At 30.8% G+C, this 21,285-nt stretch overlaps 1 pseudogene; it reads right to left on the reverse strand.

Annotated features, from left to right (window-relative positions):
• Positions 1-18,291: 18,291 nt before the first annotated feature.
• Positions 18,292-20,043, reverse strand: LOC146538123 (aquaporin AQPAe.a pseudogene; annotated as a pseudogene).
• Between the last annotated feature and the right edge of the window lie 1,242 nt (positions 20,044-21,285).

Here is a 21,285-nt window from a genome sequence, read left to right on the forward strand (position 1 = left end):
TGATGATCATAATATTAATAAAAACAAATAAAAAAAAGATAATAAAACAATTGTCTGCAAACATCTTATCTGTCTCTAGATTAAATATAGCCAATAATAAATATACATTTATACCTTCGTGGCAGAGTGATATACAGTCTGACTGCAAACGTTTATAGGTTTGATTATCACTCAGGGAATTAATCTATATATATATAAAATCGAAAGGTCACTCACTCATCACGAAATCTCAGAAACTACGAGTGCTAGGAATCTCAAATTTTGCATAGGAGTTACTTATAGGACGTAGGTGCTCGCTAAGACGGGAATTTGCAATATTCGACTTCTAAGGGGTTGTTTTTGGGGTCGAAAGTTTGTATGAAATTTCGTTACTACAAATGCTACGAGTCTCAAATTTTGCATAGACGTCACTAGGACGTAGTCATGGAGACAGAAATTAATAATAACATAGTTCACGCGGGTGAAACCGCGAGCAGGCCGCTAGTATTTTTATATTTATTTCTCCCGCTTTGGTAGACCAGAGGTTACTTTTATCTACCCCGCTGAATACAATGGGACAACACGTATAACTAAAAAAAATAAAGTATTTATTTTTATCATAACAATAAGAGCCTAGTGATAAAACTCTCCATTCTTAATCCACCATCTTAAAAGAATTGCGTAGTGGGTGGCCGAACATTTTATATTAAAGCAGTAGGGATTCGAGATTAGTATTTTCATACAATTAAATACCCTATTACAAACATTGTTTAAGACAAAAGAGATAGAACTATCCCTGTAAACACATATAGAAAATGCCACCTGCATATCGCAGCTCTGCGCCTGTCACGCTGTCAGTTACAGCACAATTCGTCTTTGACGTGACGATATAACAAATTGGAGCGTGAAGCTGCAGCGTGCCACAATAATACATTCATATCTATACCGATATGGTTTTCAGACTATAAAAAAATATATTTTAAATGGCTTATATCGAACGTATAACATGATAGATACTATCTTAATTCATATTTTTTAGGTTTTTGTAGAATGTGACAAATAGTGATAATAAGCATTTAATCTATACTAATATAATAAAGCGGAAGAGTTTGTTTGTTTGTTTGTTTGTTTGTTTGTTTGTTTGTTTGTTTGTTTGTTTGTTTGTTTGTTTGTTTGAACGCTAAGATCGCTGGATCTACTGGGCCGATTTACTATGTTTTTGTTTTGTATGAAAGCTGCATTCTTCAGAAGTGCTATATGCTATATAATATTACATTACACATATGTACTAATAAATTAAAATACTTTCTAATTTGACATGCAATTTATTCTGCCATGTTAATAACAACCGTCGTTGCTAAGCACCGGTTTGCAAAGTTTCTTTGTTGTTTTAAGAAAACGTCACCCAAAATGAACTTATATTTTTATATTCATCCTTATAAAAATAAATATATTATATAATATTTAATAAATATTCTTATAGTTCAAGCAGGCGTAGCCGCGTCCGGGTCCACTAGTCATCAATAAAATTATTTAGTCACTTTTATTGTGAAGATAGGAGCGTTTAACGTTTCTCAATATAAAAAATATTGTGCGGTGAGTTACCATTTCGTTAACATTTGTAGTATTGTGTAATTTAAGCGGGCGAAGCCGCAAGCGAGTCCCTAGTATACAATTAAATTACCACAAAATTACACTGAAATATAATGAACGTGTTTTATGTTGCAAAATTACATTTACACCTCCAAAAAAAATCCGATGATGAATCTTAATGCATTCAATAAGATTTATCATCGGACATATTATTTGAATACTTATCAACATAATTACAAACTAGAGCAAGTTCTAAACAATCCTTTCAAGTGCCAGCACTTCAACCGTCGCGTCGTTACGACGGCAGTTGTAGTTTCGATCGTATCTAACAGTCACGTGCATAGCTCGAGTATTATAGAATTCGAATGGAATTGCATACATTACAAGTAGGTTATTAGTAATTATTGAAATAGAATATTCATATTTATATATTAAATAGTAATTAATTAAAACAGAAAGATATTTCAATTTATTGGCACTTTAGTTTGATTTTCTTGCTGTAAATACATTTCTTACAAATTTATTAGAAATATTGTTTTTTGTTATAATTTTTCAATAAGTAAAAATTGAATTCTTAAAAGTACAATGTAGGATATTTAAAAAATCTACCAAGTAACGTAAGCACAAACAAGAAGCTTCAGAATACATTTCAGAAATCACGAGGAATATTAATGCAATTGCATTGACCCAAAGCCGGTTAATGGAACTCTAGCCACACTGACCCTGCCCCAATCCTTATTCACTGTATTCAGGCACAAACTACTATACTGCTACAATTATTGTTATGTTGAAACACTTAAACACGATAGATTCACGGTGTATCCCGTATATATAAAAATGTAGGCAAAGGAAACTTGGCAAAAGATTCCGTTCCCATTAAGACACTTCCGTTCCCTACTTAGTGCCGAATTTTGGAGTCATTGCGTCTTGTGTGGTGGAAATATTTATTATTATTTATCTATACACTGATATTCGGTAATAAATTTCCTTTAAAAACGCGTCCATATATTCATATTTTACCCATATTGAATTAATCTCCTACAGAAATTATCAATTAAATTGACTTAACAATGTCAGATAAAGCCCACTTGAAACACTTCACAAGCAGCTTTTGCTTTTCCCATATTATTTATTAATAAAGTTTTTACATACAATTATGTCATTCTTTCTTTATTTCAGCACAAGCATGCGATTGTAAACTCAACAGTTTGTGGGTTTGATTCCCACTCGAGGAAATGAAATATTTAAAATTTTAATTTCTTCCCTGTGGTAACGCAGCAATACCACCAGAATTCTGTGGGAATGAGGAATGGGAACAAACTGTCCTAACACCAGATTCCCAGGTTCCCTCGTCAAACAATTACTTTGAACATTCATTATAGAGATTTTAATATCTCAAACTAAATTATAACTTATAACAACATGCTGAATAATTTGTTACGAGACTAACTTTAACTTTTAGGTGACAGCGACGAGAATATTAAGTGAAGTTGATTAAGATAATTTTAAAGAAGAAGGGTTATTTTAAATAAAATAGCATTAATGGGAAATATTTTGTATTATATTTTTTTGGAAATCCGACATTTCGACATTTTAGACTGAGTTCATTATTATTACAACAAACTACAGCCAACGATTTCTTAATTATATCGCGTACTGCCCTCGATCCTTGCAAAATGACTGTTTAAACGAATTATACATTTTTAACTTTTTTGACTTTTGTTATTTATAAGAAAAGTTTCAAAAGTTAAATCTTAACTAGTTAGGCTTCTTTTATTTTCTTGCTTATTTCACATATTCAGTCAACCTAGTAAACGAATAATTGATTTTCATCAATCAATAATTGATCGAATTAAAAGTGACATTAGTTTTTTTTTTTTTTTCAATTTATTTAGTTCATTTGATGAGTATAAACATTTTCTAGTCAACATTTCAATAAATATATTTCAATTACCAATTAATTTTGCAGCAATCAATAAACGATATTTTTAAATGAATAAAAAAAACCTTATAATATATACCTTATACCTTATTATAATATGCAATCAATATGAATGCGTATTGATACTGCAATCATAATTAAGCGAAGTGCTTCCCATCAACTAGAACTACATTTTTATATTTAAATATGTTATACATATATTTAATTAATTAATGAAACGAATAAAAATAGATTTACTGTCTATTAGTTATAAATGGCCGTTGCCATATTTTAAACTCGATTAATAAATGTAAGAAAATTTACTTAAAAAATTATAAGACTGTAATTTTTAAATATTTTTTCCTTTTATATAGTTAATATTATTATATAATTTCTAAATTGAAATCCTATATTAAGCTAAAAGTCATTTTCATATTAAAGTTACAGGTCGTCATGGTGCAGAGGCATAAGCGTGCGACTGTAAAAGCGATGGATTGTGGATTTGATTCCCACTCGAGGAAATAAAATAACACGCAATCCCTCGAGATTTCCGCGAAAGGTGGAGAACGCGTCTTAACAGTCGGTACTCAGGTTCCCTCTGCCTACCTTCCTCTGAGCGAGCTACAGCGTGAAGTTAAAATAATGATAAACTTCAAAAATAAGTTATTTAGTACATTTGAACTACATACATTTTATTAACAATAATATGATAATAATTTATTAAAGAAATGTACACGTTATTGCCTAATATTCAGAAATGAGTGACATGCACTCTAAATTTCAGTACATTATTAACCTATTTAATACTTAATTATTATTAAATGAATGTTCATTTCTATTGAAAATTAGTTCCCGTCTGCGGTTTTGCATGCATCAGAAGCATTTTAATTTAAAATGTAAACTAATGATAACTAGCGACCCGCTCGCGTCTTCGCCTGCTTGAATTGTATAATTTTTAATGTACTAATCTTAGGACTTTAGTTTCTAATAATAATATTTTAAAAACACTTTATATACCTATATTGAAAAGTAAAGATTCAGCTAATTAAATAAAACAGTTATTTAATGCATACAATTTTGACGAAAAACATTCTTTAATATTTTTTTTATTATATATGCGGAAGTTAAATGCTAATTTCTTAATGGCCCAAATTTGCTTTAATCAGCGTCTACAAATATACAATTAACGTAAAATTACTACTTTTCCTACATCCTTAAATATATAATATAAATAGTAAACATATACACATTTAACAGCTTGTAAGATCTCATCTAAAAGTCTCAGAATTTCGTTGTTTTTGTAATGCTAGAAAAGAAATGGCTCAGATTTATATTGTCTTCTGCTAAACTCGCCGCTTAGGTTTGCTCTTTTTAGATTTGGGGAAAGCCGCGCGAATGTGACCGTAATACAATACACCATCAATATAAGCGGGATTTTCCCATTCTCTGTTCTCAAAACTGTTTTGTACGTGCTCTGGTTATATTTTCTTAAATAATATAGTGTATCTTTATGCAATATTAACATTTTTGTCAAATTATGTTATTTTATATCCATATATATATTAGCTTCACGTTGTATCCCGCAGACAGCAGAGTAGGCATAGGGAACCTAGTGTTAAGACACTCAGTTCCCCACTTTCTGCCGAATTCTGGCGGCAGTGTGAGTATTGTTGAGTAGCTGAACTTAACGCCGCGCTTTGCCTCGACATCAGAGCGAAGAAATGGAAATATAAACGTAAATAAATATTTCACTTTCTCGAGTGGGGATCGAACCCACAACTGTCGCGTTACAGTTACAGCACACTTGTGCCGCTGTTATTTTATATAATTGATAAATAGATAGATAAATCTAAATTTAAATATACATTTTTGTCAAATAGTTTCATAATATTTCAGAGTAATTTCAATTGAAATTTCTAACAATTTCAAGCTACTAGCCCATTATTTTAATGTAATGGTAGTTGTTAGGGAAGTAGTAATAGGACGTGCTACATACGCTCTAAAATTAAAATTATTTCTAAACATGTGTCATTCAAATGAAGTTTAGTAAAATATTTGTAATCTTTATATGGGTCATAATCAGAAAAGTGGACATTTTCGAATTCGTAACGTAACTGATAAGTAACAACACTGATAAAGTTTGTTACGAAACTGATGACATAAGGCATTATACACAACAAAATAACGATATTATATGAATAAAACTATTGTTTTTTTTATTTAATGAGACACAGATCAAAATTTTAAAGGTCCAATCGTTGAATTAACAGATTATAAATGTACGAAGAAAACATAACAAAGTGAGAATATTAACAATATAATAATGCTAGTTCGTAACGTAATAAACTTATATTTCTAGTTAGAGATCACAAAGTAAATGATAAAATTAAATTCACTTTAAAATATATCAAAATTTGAGTCGTTATCATTGGAATTAAGTTTAATTCTTTGTAAGTGTTTATTCCGCATATCTTCATATTTAATAGGATTGGTCTTTTTAAGACGTTCTCTATATCTAAAAAAAAAAAAGCATTTGTTTCAGCATTTGACATAGGAGCTTACGCTTACTGAAAATACAAAAATATATATCAAAAAATAAAAATCACAAAATCACAACTAATTTCAGAAAGAATAAAAATAAATTTTAACTAAATCGGTTCAGCTGTTTCTGAGATTAGCGTGCACAAACACATAGACAAACAAGCAAACAAGCAAAAAAACTTAAAAATCATTATTTTTGGTAACTTTACGTTATGAAAAGTCACTAATAGTTTTTTTCATATGCCAGCAATTTTTTTTTCTTATATACATATCTTCCATATACAAGCACCGGTTCGATAAAATTTTATTATAAACATATATAAGAAAACATTGGTACCGTAATTGTGAACTAGGCTTCATATTTTCTCAGTTTCGTTACGTAACGAAATATAACGAAATTGAGAATGAAGTCTGAGAAATTCTAACCTTTTTAAATATTTGCTCATAAGCCACGTGTTGCATGTGCAAGCACTGACGTTCTTTTTTGAGATTTTGTAAAAAGAAGCAAATAACATAAACAAGAAAACGAAATTATAGAATACTTACCAAAATAAAGGCCGCTTATAACCCTGAGATGTAATTTTACGCATTCCCTTTAAAACATTTGAACCCCTCAACTGCTGCGAGAACACTACTGGTTGTAGCTACGACAGCATTGACTTTTCGAATAATGGTGCCACAATAAAAACTAATATTAAATACCATCCAAAATAATTGCGTTCATATTTTAATTGTACGTTACTAGCCCTGAGTAACAAAAAGACAATATTTTGGGACAAATTTACTTAATTAATATATATTATTTATTAAATAATGTATCAATAAAAGTAGTTCTATTTAATATTATGCATAAAGTAAAGTAATCTAAACATATCTGAAATCAAATAAAACTATAAATATTCGTAGCAAATCAATTTTTAAAAAGTAAAGTGGTGAATGGGACACGAAAAATTGTATGGAAGCATTTTGAAAAGTTTTTTGCAACTAACAAAAAATACTATTAAAAGCCTTAATACATTTAAAATATTACAAAAATCTTTAAGTTAATAAGTAAATTTATCTTAAATGGCAAAATATTTAAATTATCTTTAAATTTTTAAATAAATATTTAAATTATCTTAAATTATCTTTAAATTGTATTTTTAAAACGCATTCAAAGTAGCGGGACAAGAAAAGACACAAAATGTGCACTTTTTCTGATTATGACCCATATATATTTTCTAAATAAGTCATTTTCTTTCCTAAATGTGGAATAATACTTTGAAATGGCTAAAAATGTCTAAATATATTAATAGAGATACATTAAAATAATTTTTAAATAAATATTATTTTACTTTTGTATATAATAAGTACAAATTCCGAAACCAACTATTACCCATATTTCAACAAAAAAATCATTTCACATACGAATCTCATATTCGTTATTTTTGCTACGTGACCGTGCCAGTGACAAGCGGATGTGCTACGACGTAGGCCCTACGGGAGTGATATCTGAGGGCGACCCTCGTCTCCTGTTAATGTTAACAACAAATTCGCTATTCCGACTTCGCCCTCAAATATTTGTATGTTTCAAACTAAATTATAACTTGTAATACTATTTGAATAATTTATTGGTAGAGCCTTAATTCTGTACAGGTGTGAGTTAAGTTTCAATATAAACGTGTAAATGAAAGTAAATTAAATACTTAATTTTGAGACTTACAGCGGTGCGGTAAGTTATTTTTAAACTAGTCTGGTCCTGTAATCGTTATATACATTTGATTAATGACAAAACCGGAATATTTAATTTTTTTATTGCACTTTATATTGAACTCTAAATGATAACTCTAAATATGGAGAGTTAATACCGAAAAAGAAATATTTTGTATTGATTAAAGTGAGGAAAAATAACGTTTTAATATGAAATATTACAGGTATTTATTTTTTTACTTTACACTGATAATAAAAAAAAATGATTTAACAACTAACTACAAAGAAGAAGAAAAGAAGCTCAAACGAAATAATGTGAAAAGCGAATTTCCATTTTAGTAGCAGTAGCAGTTTAGTCACAAAAAATAAATACGTACTCAAGAATTCAAGTTGATAAATAAATAAAACAGTCGATGCCATATTACGTAGTCAACTTATAGTAGGAACAGAACTTGAAAATGCATTTAAGGCAGGCACTCCCTCGGCGCTCTGCTTTCACTGTACATCTTAAAAATCTTAGCGGCCTCGATTTGAAAGAAATATCTTAAAATGTCATATTGCTATTCTATTTATTATTTTCTTTTCTGCTTAAACGTGGAATTTTTTAATTTGGTTAATGAAATAATATACAATATACCCTTGATAAACTGCGTTATTTTTATTATTTTTTACAACTCCAGAAATAATAAGAAATGCGCGTGGAACTTTCTACAAAACCACACAGTAATGGAATGCTGCGTATCCAGATGGTGTGGATAGTATGGACGACTGGCGACAAAACAAAAGGGGTTTTTAGTGATTAACGCAAAAACCAAGAGCTGGTTATTTATAATGCTCTCCATGACTTGAGAGCTGGGAGGTGATTGCAATAGGTAATAGTTAAACGCTGCCTTTGGGAAACGCTGTCATTACTCTATGGTAGGGCACCGCTTAATGCATTCCAAAATATTCATAATATTTTAAACGCCATATATCAAGAATTCAATTCAATTTATAATATATAATTGTCATATATATTTATATATCCATCAGCGTCATAAAGTCCACTGCTGGACATGGGCCTCCCCCAATGCTCGCCACTCCGTCCGGTCCTGCGCCCTTTGAATTAAGCGGGTTCCCGCTTTTTGAAGTCGTCGGTCCACCTACGTCCGTTGGTCGGTATTTATATATAAAATAACATAATTATACATTTAAAAACTAACTAAAAATATAATATTTTTTAAACAATTTACTACAAAAGAATTCATAATAGAAATAACACAGTATCACCCATCATTACATACACAATACAAATGTACTTAAAACAATCCCAAGTTTAGTTTTCGCATAGCCTTGAAGATAATTGTCGATCCACCCGAGATGCTCCGCGTACATATTGTGTGCGAAGTTATTTAAGATAATATCTACAAGTAACAAGTTCTCTATTCAACTTATGTTAACATTGTTTTCCTTTACATTTCATTTGATAAATGTATATGTACACACAGACAGTACAAAATTTCTTATATATTCTCTCATTATTACACAATGACTGAAAAATACATATAATTTTCTTTATTAATTGTTTATTATCTATATATTTGGGCAAACAGTTGTGCTACGATTTTAGTATTTTCTATATATTTCTATGTATTTTAAGTAAATTACATAATATGTTTTTTTTTTACTTTTTTTAGCTTCACACCGTATCCTGTTATATATCCATATGATAAATAAATTAAATAGACTTAAAGTTATTATTTAGTCTACTTAAATATTTTGTTATTCTAGGATTATGTACGATAATAAACGGTATTTTAATCAAACGTTGCTATGCGTAAAGATTTATCTATGTCTAGGTACATTTGCTTATAAAAAGTTATAAAAAGCGTGTGACTAAGCCCGATGATTATGGATTCAAATTCCACTCAAGGCATCAATTATTATTATTTTTTAATATTTTCATTTCTTCACTCTGGTGACAAGGCTTTTGGCTAGGCTGGTGACAAAATTTGGCAGAAAGTGGGGAACGGAGTGTCTTAAAACTAGGTTCCCTCTGCTTACCCTGATGTGTGCGGAAAACAGCGTGAAGCTGATTTATTTATTTATCTTATATTAAAAATTAACAACATCAACTATAGTTCTTGGCATATACAATATATATTTTATGCAAATGTTTTAAAATAATATCACTGAAATGATCCAATTAATAGCATGATTGATCTTCACAGATAGCGAATAATTATTCGTATCTAATTCTAATCTGCATCTAAGGCCTGATTACAAGTGCCTATGTATATTCATATACGTGCATGTAGTGTGTATGTAACATTATAATATGTAATAGCTTTTTAGGTCTCTCTGCCTTTCCTGCTATGTGCGGGATACTGCGTGAAGCTGACTTTTTTTGTTTTTAATGAAATTGTTAACGTAATGGTAAGACCATACCATATCAACTCTTCAAATATTGATGAATTGATTAAAAATATTTTAGAAAACGCATTAAATTTGAACAAGTTCAAAATTAAAATCTTATAATATACATCTTAGAAAATGTTAACAATAAAAAACAGAGCAACTGCCTACAAATTTATATGTGTTGTGGTTTAGATGTGAATGTATAACTTAATTGGATGAAGAACTTGGACGAAATCCAAGAGACGCATGCTCAAACCGTGTCACGTCTTTACAGTAAGTTAAGAATACTGAGTGTGTGACATTATTATAGTTTAAATGGAAGAAAATAATTGGGGAATAACTGATATCCACCAAATAATTTATTTAAGTAGCAAGGATGTGCAAGGTCTGTCTACGAGATGCATACAAGCAGTTGGAGAAATCTTACTATCTCGTTTGTAAATTTGAACAGCTCCTGACCACGACCACTCCTACAGAAGTGTACGACTAAGTAGAAGCAGAATTATTGAATTTTTTACTGCGGAACAGGCTCATATCGAGCCAACGTGGTACTTTCAGCTGGTGTGGACGAAAAAAAATCAGTAGTTTTCTTCTTATATGAAGGACCGACAAAGGTCTACCGTGATATCTTAGTAGGAAATATTTACAATGTTGACCATAAGCTGAAATGTATCTCCATAAAACTCCTACAAAAATCTGAGAAATTCGTCCCGCACCAGCGAAAAGGATTATTACTTCGATTGTGAAAAGCATCACTGCGACAGTAGGCCTCTTTCAGCCTATCTTACCAATAGTCGCTAACGACCCGAAGCAGGTAATTGCGCGTGCGCCGATATTAGCCGATGTAATTAAAGATGACAAGCAATGATAGATAAATACAAATTTTATTAGACAGATTAATTATTAATGATAGCGGCAATGAAAAAATATTTTGTAATAAGTGAACGGTAGTGAAGAAATATTTTGTAATACATATTTTTTTACTAATTAACAAAAAAACTATTTGCGTCGCGTTACAGAGACTGCGAAGAATCTTAAAGTACCTAATCAAAAAAAAAATCTAGTACGTTTTAAAGCTTAGATTAATGTTAGATTTTTTTCTAAATTCTAATTCAACGCAATTAAAAGATACTTATTGTATCGTTTTCGGTACAGTTTGCATAAAATTCGCCGCGTAATTAAAACTTTTAGACTACGTACTTCTCGTGGACCTACAGTTGTGAAATTTGACACGAAGTGAGAACTTATTTCATAGAAAAAGTCATTATTATTCATTTCAAACAAATTGAATACACACTTACACTAGCAATTATAGGTTTGTAAATTTTTATAAGTTATACTACCCGTATATCTACAATACGTTAAGATCGTAGAAATTGATACGGAACCCACGGTGTGCCAGTCTGATTCGCAATTAGCCACTAACTTACTGTAATTTCTTATAAGAGATTGCTTAAAGTAATAAGACCACCTCTACGTACATGTTATATTAGTAATATTTTTCTATATTTTCCATTTTATAATGCATTCTATTCTTATCAATAACAAAAATGCTAATAATAAACTATCAATTATGAGATTTCTGTAAGCATAATGAATTACATCTAGAAATTTTAGACTATGAATGTAAATTAATTCGTTCGCCCGTATATAGTAAGGCCTTGGGTAAGGATATTACTGTAAACAATGGTGTATAATTAAAGTACAGGGTGAGTCATATTGAACTTTCCGGTTTTGGAAGGACGTTGCACGAAGAAGGGAAGGAGTAGAAGGGTGGGGATGGTGTCATTAGACGCGCCATGACATGCAGTTTTAGTGTGAGCAATGGCTTGGTCGGGACAACATCGTGCGTTCGTAGTTGAAGAGTTTATTAAAAATGGCGGCTCCGTGATCACAACACAGCGTGCGTTCCGTTTACATTTTGCTATTGGTCGGTGGTCAAGTCGTCACAGTTACCTCTGCTCGGTATTGCGACATGCTTGAAACTTTTCTGAAACCGAAATTGGAGGAATTAACGCAGAATCATGACAACGATAACATCTGGTTCCAACAAGATGGTGCTACAGCCCATACATCCAGGCGTTCAATGGAAATCCTGCGACAAATGTTTCCCGGTCATCTCATTTCTTTGCGAGGTGACGTTGGGTGGCCGCCGAGATCACCTGATTTAACCCCCTGCGATTTCTTTCTCTGGGGTTACCTGAAGGAAAAGGTGTACACGCATCGTCCCCGAACCATCGATGAACTGAAGGCTGCAATCACGGAAGAAATCAATGCTATTCCGCTGAATATGACTCGACGAGTAATGGACAACTTCCGGGAAAGGCTTCAGCAGTGTGTGGTCAATGGAGGTAGACATTTACAGGATATCATTTTTAAAACCAACTAAATTAAAACTGCATGTTATGTGCTTTCAAACAATAAAATAATTTTTACTGCATGTCGCTTTGTTTTTAATACACACCTTATTGAAATCGGAAAGTTCAATATGACTCACCCTGTATATACGATTCTGCGAAAACATCTATCATTATCTATTATAAATTGCTTCTTTTATATTGTAAGATAAATTCCGCAACGCAACGATTATAAAGTGAGTTAAATTCCGCCACTCAAAACGCTATGTCCCAAATCCGTCTAGAAAACGGAATACGAAGTATTCTGTCTCTATTTTCTCTGCTTACCCTGCTTATTTTGGAGAACAGCCAGAAAAACACCGAAAAGATTTCTAAAGAGTTTTAAAATATATTTTCCTCATTCATTTTATCGAGGATGTAGATTTTTATCTAATGTTAATAATAACGTAATTATAATCAATTCGTAATAATTAATACCTAGCTCACGTATGCGTTTTGATGGATTACGTACGTAGTTCTACCAAATATTATTAAATAGAACACACACTATTAACTTATATTTCACAATGTTTTTTTTTTTTTTCATTTTTAGCTGTATCCCGCACATAGCTGGGTAGGCAGAGGGAAACGAGAAACCGAGAAGATACTCCATTCCAATTAAAATACTTCCGTTTTCCATTTTTCATCGAATTCTGGAGGCATTGCGTGTTTAGTGGTGAAACTGAACGCCGGCCTACATTGCTTGGACATGCAACATAGTAAACAAATAAAAATATGCAACATAGTAAACAAATAAAAATATTAAATATTTCATATTCTCGAGTGGAAATCGAACCCACTACCTGCCATGTCTTCTGTCACACGTGTGTGACCTTGCGCCACTGTTGGCGTGTTGGCCTCAATATTTATAGATATTTAAAAAAATTGGGCAGAGTAGGCACAGAGACAGTAATATCAAGACACTTAGTTTGCCGATTTTCGCGTTAATTTCAGACATTTCATATTAAGAGGCTAAACTCAACGCCGTGTCTAACTACATATACAACATATACTTTAAAAAATATACTTAATAGTATTTATGTATTTTAACAATGTTTTCCTTCTTCAATAACAATCGTACGTATATATAAACGTCAATTATCTTGATGTATCGGTACTAAATATATTATCACGCGCACGTAGGATAAAGAAGGAAATGGTTATTTTATCCTGGACCCTCAAGGCTTGCAAGGTATGGGTAGAACATAAATATATTGTAAACCTTAACCTTAACATGTATTTATGGCCTTTGATGGCAACAATAATAAATTACATAGCGTTGAGTTCTGCCACTCAATACGCAATTGCCTCGAAAAAATGTAGAAAAATGGAGAACGGTCCTAATACTAGGTGGGAATTTAGTACGTAGTTCTGAGTACGTTGCTATAATTATGTGGGACAAAATAAAAATATTGATCATAAGTAAAGTAAAATTTTATATCTTAGGTATCAATTTAATTATAATACACACAAACTTAATATAAATTAATTTTGTTTGTTTATAAAAATAAAGCATCTCACTCCAAGTGCGATAGCTATAGGTTCGGAGCTCACTTCGGGAACACATTTTCTCTTTTCTCCGCTCTGAAAAGACTAAGCACGGTGATGAAGTCCGCTACTCCGTACGAGGTATATAAGCGGAAAGAACGACATGTCTTGCCACTAAGTTCTCTTTGCCTACCTTGCTTTCTGATAAAGTTAACTTGTAAGAATTATTAAAATGTTTCCAACATATTTTTTTTAGACATATCCATACCTATATTATAAATTCGAAAGTAACTCTGTCTGTCCGTCTGTCTGTCTGTCTTTTACGCAATCAGGGCCAAACCGCTAATTTAATTATGATAAAATACTCATATAGAGATACATGAGGGTTTCGAGATGACCATCGGATACTTTTTTTTTCTCATATTTGTAATATTTTCGATATATATCAATATATTAAAATACTTATTAATTTGACATGCAATTTATTCTGCCATGTTAATAACAACTGTCGTTGCTAGGCAACGATTTGCATATATGTTGTTAGAAAACGTCACCCAAAATAAGCTTGCTTAGCGCATCTCTCTATTGAAAACTGAAAATAATTTGTGTAGCCCCGTACGGGTCCACTAGTATATATATATATATATATATATATAGCTCAGTGGCTCGAATCCATAAACTTTAGAAAAAGTACTAGTTATACATATACAAGCGAGCTACGTTGCGACGAAATAGAACAATAAAATTGATATTCATGACTTTTATCCTATGTCACACAAGTCTACTATTTATACTTAATTTCCTCCCATGAGGTGAGTGATATATCACTTTTATCATGTCATGATAATAATCTTTCAATGAAATAATTACTAAAGTACTTATATTACAATTGCAAATACTTAGTATCTATTGTTTACCTTTAGAAAAACAACAATTTGAAGGGAGAAGAATATATTATAAGTATGTAAATTGACTTTTATTTAATTAGATTAATACAATTTAATTTAATTACATTTTACAATTTCACATTTTAAGACTTATCATGTCAAATTGATATGATTTCATAATTTCTTACTAGTTTTATATTTTAAAAACAAGTTTAACTATTTTTAACATTTTTAAAGTGTTATTCCACACTTAGGAAAGAAAAAGAAATATACGTTTTCTAAATAAGTAAGTTCACGTTTCATATTGAAATGCGAAATATGTCGAGGATATATTGCATATATTAAACGATTCCTCTCATACCGAGATCAGCTCTTAAAAAAAAATGAAAGGTATTTAAAAATCCTTATCAATTGCATGTAAGTATAATACGATAAGAAAATCTATCGAAAAACACTGTACACAAATACTATTCATAACTTCTAGATTTCTTTAATAAAATATTATGTACGTTTAATAAATTATAATATTTTAATAACTCAGTGCTATAAAAGATAAACTACGTAAATTTTGTTGTTTCAACAAGAGAATATCACGCGACTAGAGTTTCTATTATCACATACTCAAAAATTATTCTAACTTATTTTCATAAGATATTTTTCGTGTGAGTTCATTATACAGTCTAAACTAAACTAAATTATGTTTTGTATTAAAAAGTAAACTTAACTAATATCATCTTATATTATTTTTGAACCAAAATATTAAAATTATATGTAAGTCTCTTTTTATCACAATATGTTGACAAGCGAGAGACATTATTTCTAAATTGTCTTTCAGATTAGATCGTACACTCATGTATCTCAATCATTATGCTGATAATATCGATGGGCACAAAGTAAAAAAAGTTATCTACAATTTTGGGATTTCCTTATTATTGCAGACACTCACAAAGAAAATTACAAATATTTCCTTATTCTTTCCATTTTTACTCGTAAAAGAAACTCGTAAAAGACAACTAGGTCTAGACCTGTGTCTCAAAATTGTACGATGTAGTCGTAGATTCGTATCACCTGTTTTGTCTGTTGTACCTAGTGACAAGTTAGTTACATTTTTATAACGTCTTCAAAGTTTGTGTAGAACTATATATAAAAAGGGTATAATTTAGATATAATTTAATATGTTACGACGTGCAAACGACTATCTGTCTTGTATATTTTTTTACTCTGTCGTTAAATGTTATCTCAGTTTACACATGTAAATTGTAAATTTTTACAAGAGCCATTTACAGTCACACTTGGTATCCCTGTGCCATGACAATCCTCAAATACACTGTACCACACATATGTCACATGCTATATTATAATATCTATTCTTCAATAAATATCCCCCACAAAAACTTAATAATCTTTTCAAAGATAAGATAAATACTAAATAGATAGATAGATGTTTGCGACATCCAAAACACATCATAGGGATCGATGACATATAAAAACAGCTTTATCTGAAATAAGGACATCCGTCAATATAATTATATGATAAGTAACTAAGCCACGATAAAATATTGTAATATAGTATGGCCTCTGTGCATTGCGTATGCGTTTATTTTGACTGAACTCAAAAAAATGTTGTTTTGTATTATACATTTAAGACAATGTTTGTATTTCTAGTTCTTACAAGAATATATCTATATAAGTTTTTTTTCTATTCTAATTATAGATTTGTATATCTAAATTTTCTTACGCATCAGCATATAATTTAGTTTTCCTTATACTTATCAGATAAGTAATAAAAAGTAAATTATAAGGCCGTTGTGGCACAGCGGCTCAGGGTCTGACGTGATAGTTGTGGGTGCGATTTCTTCTCGAATAAGTTGTTTTAATGTCTTTGCTTTGGTAACAAGACAATACAGAATTACACCACTCAACACGAAATTTCATTTATTTGTTCAGGAAGTGGAGAACGGAGTGTATCAACACAAGGTTCCTTCAGCCTGACTTGCCAAATACATCTCACAGAAAGATTTAAAATAATAATAATAATAAGATAAGATGTACTATGATAGAGCAATTCTAACTGACAAAACAATACACTACAATAGACCTGATATAACGTTTATGGACAAAATAAATAAACAAACATACTTGATAGATATCACAATTCCGAATACCCATAATCTGCAAAAATCTATAACAGAAAAAAATAATAAATACACAGAATTAAAAGAAGAAGTTACAAGAATATGGAAAATGAACAAAGTATATATTGTACCATCATCGGTGCTTTCCAGCATAGGAGTTATACCAAAAAGTCTTTTACACTATTTAGAGCAGATAAAATTACCTATAAACATATACATAACTATGCAAAAAGCCGCAATCCTTAATACTTGTCGCATTGTCAGGCAGTTTTTACAGGAAGACATTACTTCCCAACCAATTCCAGGAAATGGACCACACTTGGCTTGAAGCTCGTGGGGTTCATATTAACCGAAATTATATTTCGAGAAAAAATATGTATAAAAAATAAATAATAATAATATGTCTTATCTTTTGAAGACGTCTCTGCTTGCCATATTCAACTGAAACAGGGTGTCTAAATACCACAATATTAATACACATAAGAGAAAAATAATATCTATCAATACATATAGGTAAATTTTATTATTACATTATTCGTTTAAATTAAATTATATACCTATGAACTTTCTATGAACCACAAGTAGATACTAAAAAGATATAAATAAATCTGATTGTACAAGAACTCGGGAAGTCGTATAGCTCAAATCGAAGAAGAACTGGATTTTAGATCCGGTTAAAATATCAACAAGAGAAATTTCCGCATGAGGATAAAAACGTTCGAGTTATTATTTCAAAAATATTTTTACTGTGGAGTTATAATATTGTTATAATAATAAAGTTTAAACGAAAAATTACCATATAGCATAATATACCAATACGAATTCAATGTTACAAGTGTGTAGACGCTGCGGGTTCGATTCCCACTCAGAGAAGTTATATATTTAACGTTTTCAACCGCAATTCACTATTTGTATCCTCAAAAATTCGGCGGAAAGTGGAGAATGGAATGTCTTAATAATAATAGGTTCCCTCTGTCTACCCTGCTTAATGCAGGATACAGCTTAGAGCTAAAAAAGACATCGACCTACAATCACTATTAATTACTTTTGGTTTTAGATTATACATCTAAAATGTTTAATGTATTATCAATATTAGGTACATATAATGTCTTTGTGTAATAATCAGTATAATAATGAATTAAAAAATAAAACGCTTGCTATATTTTTATACAAAATGAAAAGTATATATTATACTGAAACATTAATATTTTGCAAAATAGAGACAAAAACAATTCTTTCCTTTGGTTTCCTCCAAAAAAAATTAATTTTAGTTTGAATTGTTTTATTTAAACTTACAATATAAGCCTATAATTTATGACACAGCGACATAAGTTTCTTACTCCCGACATACTTGGCTCTTGACATAATCAAGACCACAGACCACAATCAACATCAACTTTATATACAATTTTGTACAATAAATAATATTTAGGATTACATATATATTACATAGTATGAATGAAAACATTTTTCGATGTTCATTTAACAAATAGACAAAACTTCCATCGTTATCACGTCTTAATTTTCAAAGAACTACCTAGACTGTTATAATTTTTTATTTACTTATTGTAAATAGAAATATATACACATAATTCGATCAAACCATTTTCTTAGTAATACTCAGAAAATTTTTAAATGCCATGACAACAATTTAATAATTTACTTTAATTAATTGTTGTTGTTCAATTTAAAATACTTGCTCTTGTTCTAACTTAATCTAAGATTACTAATACTGTGATATGCTCATTTTTAATGGTATTTATTTTTAAATATAAATACTACATAATACATAAAAAAATATTAAAATGTGAAAAATATTATTACACACTATATACGAGTATATACACCAAAATTTAACTATATACATATATAAAGAAAGATCTTACTTACTTATTAACTTATTTTAACTAACGACCTGAATGAGTTGATTTATTAAGTTTTAAATGTTCACAGATATCGTTTCATAAATAATTAATAAATTATTTCTTGTTAATACTACCCTCGACCCTTGTTTATTTACATTACATATATACATACCAAATTATATCTTAAAATTCCTTATTACTTTTATCTAACCATACCAATTTATAAATTATTGGTGCAAACGCACCTCCTATTATTGGACCAACCCAGAATATCCAATGAAATTGCCAATTACCCGACCACACTATAGGACCCAACGATCTAGCTGGATTCATACTAGCCCCAGTTAAAGGACCTCCAGCCAGCGATAAGGCAGCGATGGTGAAACCAAATTTCAAAGGTATAGCGTCCTGTTTCTCCTTATTAACTGGGTCCCAAACGGCACAATTGATGAATCCTAGAGCAGCTGATAGAAATACTTCAATAACCAATCCTTGGTATACTGTCAGCTGTGGATGCAATAGTGTTGCTCCAATGCTGTCAGTAAGTAGGTCCACAGGAGATACACTCAGTAATAGCCCGTAACCGACTATAGCCCCTCCGCACTGTGCGACGACGTACATTATCCCAAGTGGTATAGACACTTTGCCCCATATTACTGCAGATAGAGTCACTGATGGATTCATATGAGCTCCAGAAATATGACCAAATGTAGTGATATTAAATATAACTACCATACAAAAGCCTATAGGTGAATACATTGGGGGCTGTATATCAAAACCTGATTGGGGCACAGTCGTCATACAACCAAGGAAAAGTAACAGCATTGTAGATACAAATTCCGCCAATATAACTTTAAATTCTCTTCTCCACCAATCCACGATGTTCTTAAATTTGCCATTATTTGTTTTGTCTATAGAATCTCCCATGCCGTTGAATATTTGTGTGCCGACCGACAAGGTCATTGTTTCTTTATTATTAATGTTGTTGCAAAACTTAATAATTCATCCAACACTAACACACAAAACAAACTTTACATACAATTATTAATAATTGCATTTTGTTTATTATTAAACTCGAAAGAGACGCGACCGTACCTCATCAAAGATCAGGTAAAAATATTGATACATGTTTCGATATCTGAATGTCACATGAATAAAGATTGGCCAATGCTATCTGACAGTAGTACTGTGTGTACAAACATATTACGTTTCTATTAGAGATCCGTATCTTTTAATTAAAAGTGTTTGAGGCCAGTCGTGGCGCAGAGGCATAGGTGAGACTGTAAACGCGGCAGGTCATGGGTTCGATCCCCACTCGAGGAAATTAATTATTTAATATTTTTATTTATTCGCTGGTACAGAGGCAAGGTTCCGCCACTCAACACTACACCTCCCGAATTTAGCGGAAAGTGGGGAATGGAAGTGTCTTAATGGGAACGTAGGAGGAACGGACAGTTGTACTACTGACATATTTATAGAAATATATAAAATGTTTAAAAATTAAATATGAAAAAAAGAAAATGTATTTTTTTTTAAATATTGACCAAATTATCTAATAACCTATCAAGTGAGTTTACGCAAGATAAGAAGTAATCTGTATTTCATTGATTTTTTAATTCGATTTCCAGTTTTACGATTTTTTAAATGAATGGATAATAAAGAACGTTGTTCCTAATTAAAATTCGTATTTTTAGAACAGTTTTAAACTCAAAAATTATACAAAAACAATGTATATTGCATTTCTATAAATTTAAAATAACAAAACTTCAAGTTGTATTCCGCATATAGCTGGGTACGCAGAGGGAACCTGGGAACTAAGGAAACATGCTTCCCATTCAGATACTTCCGAGAACAGAAGCGTACTTTCTTTCTGAGACATTGAAAGCTTTGCTGGGTTATTAGAGCGAAGAAATGAAAATAATAAATATTTAATTCCCCCAAGTGGAAATGGAACTCACAACTGTCGGTTTTACAGTCACATGCTTGTGCCCTGGCGCCACGACGCCTCTTATCTATGCATTGAGTATAAATATGAATGAATGATACGAATTAAACCTTCCTAAGAGACACAAGTATAAATCCTTCAATTTGAAATTATACATATATGAAATTTCAAATAACACCAATTAAAATATTTTTAAATTTATTAATATTCTGAATAATATAAAATTATTTAGAATCTCAACAGTTGTAATACATACTGTGCCAAGAATTCTTAACATTTTTTTGAGTAGATTCTACAAAAAGTTGTTGAAATACTATGTACATACAATTCGTTCTCATCAATTAAATTCACATATAAAAGAATTCTGACAGACACATCTTCATGGTCAGAAATAACCTTCGTATTTTTCCTTGTGGAAGCTGCTCATTAAAATATGAGATGTTACTGTA

Source organism: Heliconius melpomene, chromosome 6 (assembly GCF_056956725.1).
Source record: "Heliconius melpomene rosina isolate 202511_hmr_F chromosome 6, ASM5695672v1, whole genome shotgun sequence".
NCBI classification, from domain to species: domain Eukaryota; kingdom Metazoa; phylum Arthropoda; class Insecta; order Lepidoptera; family Nymphalidae; genus Heliconius; species Heliconius melpomene.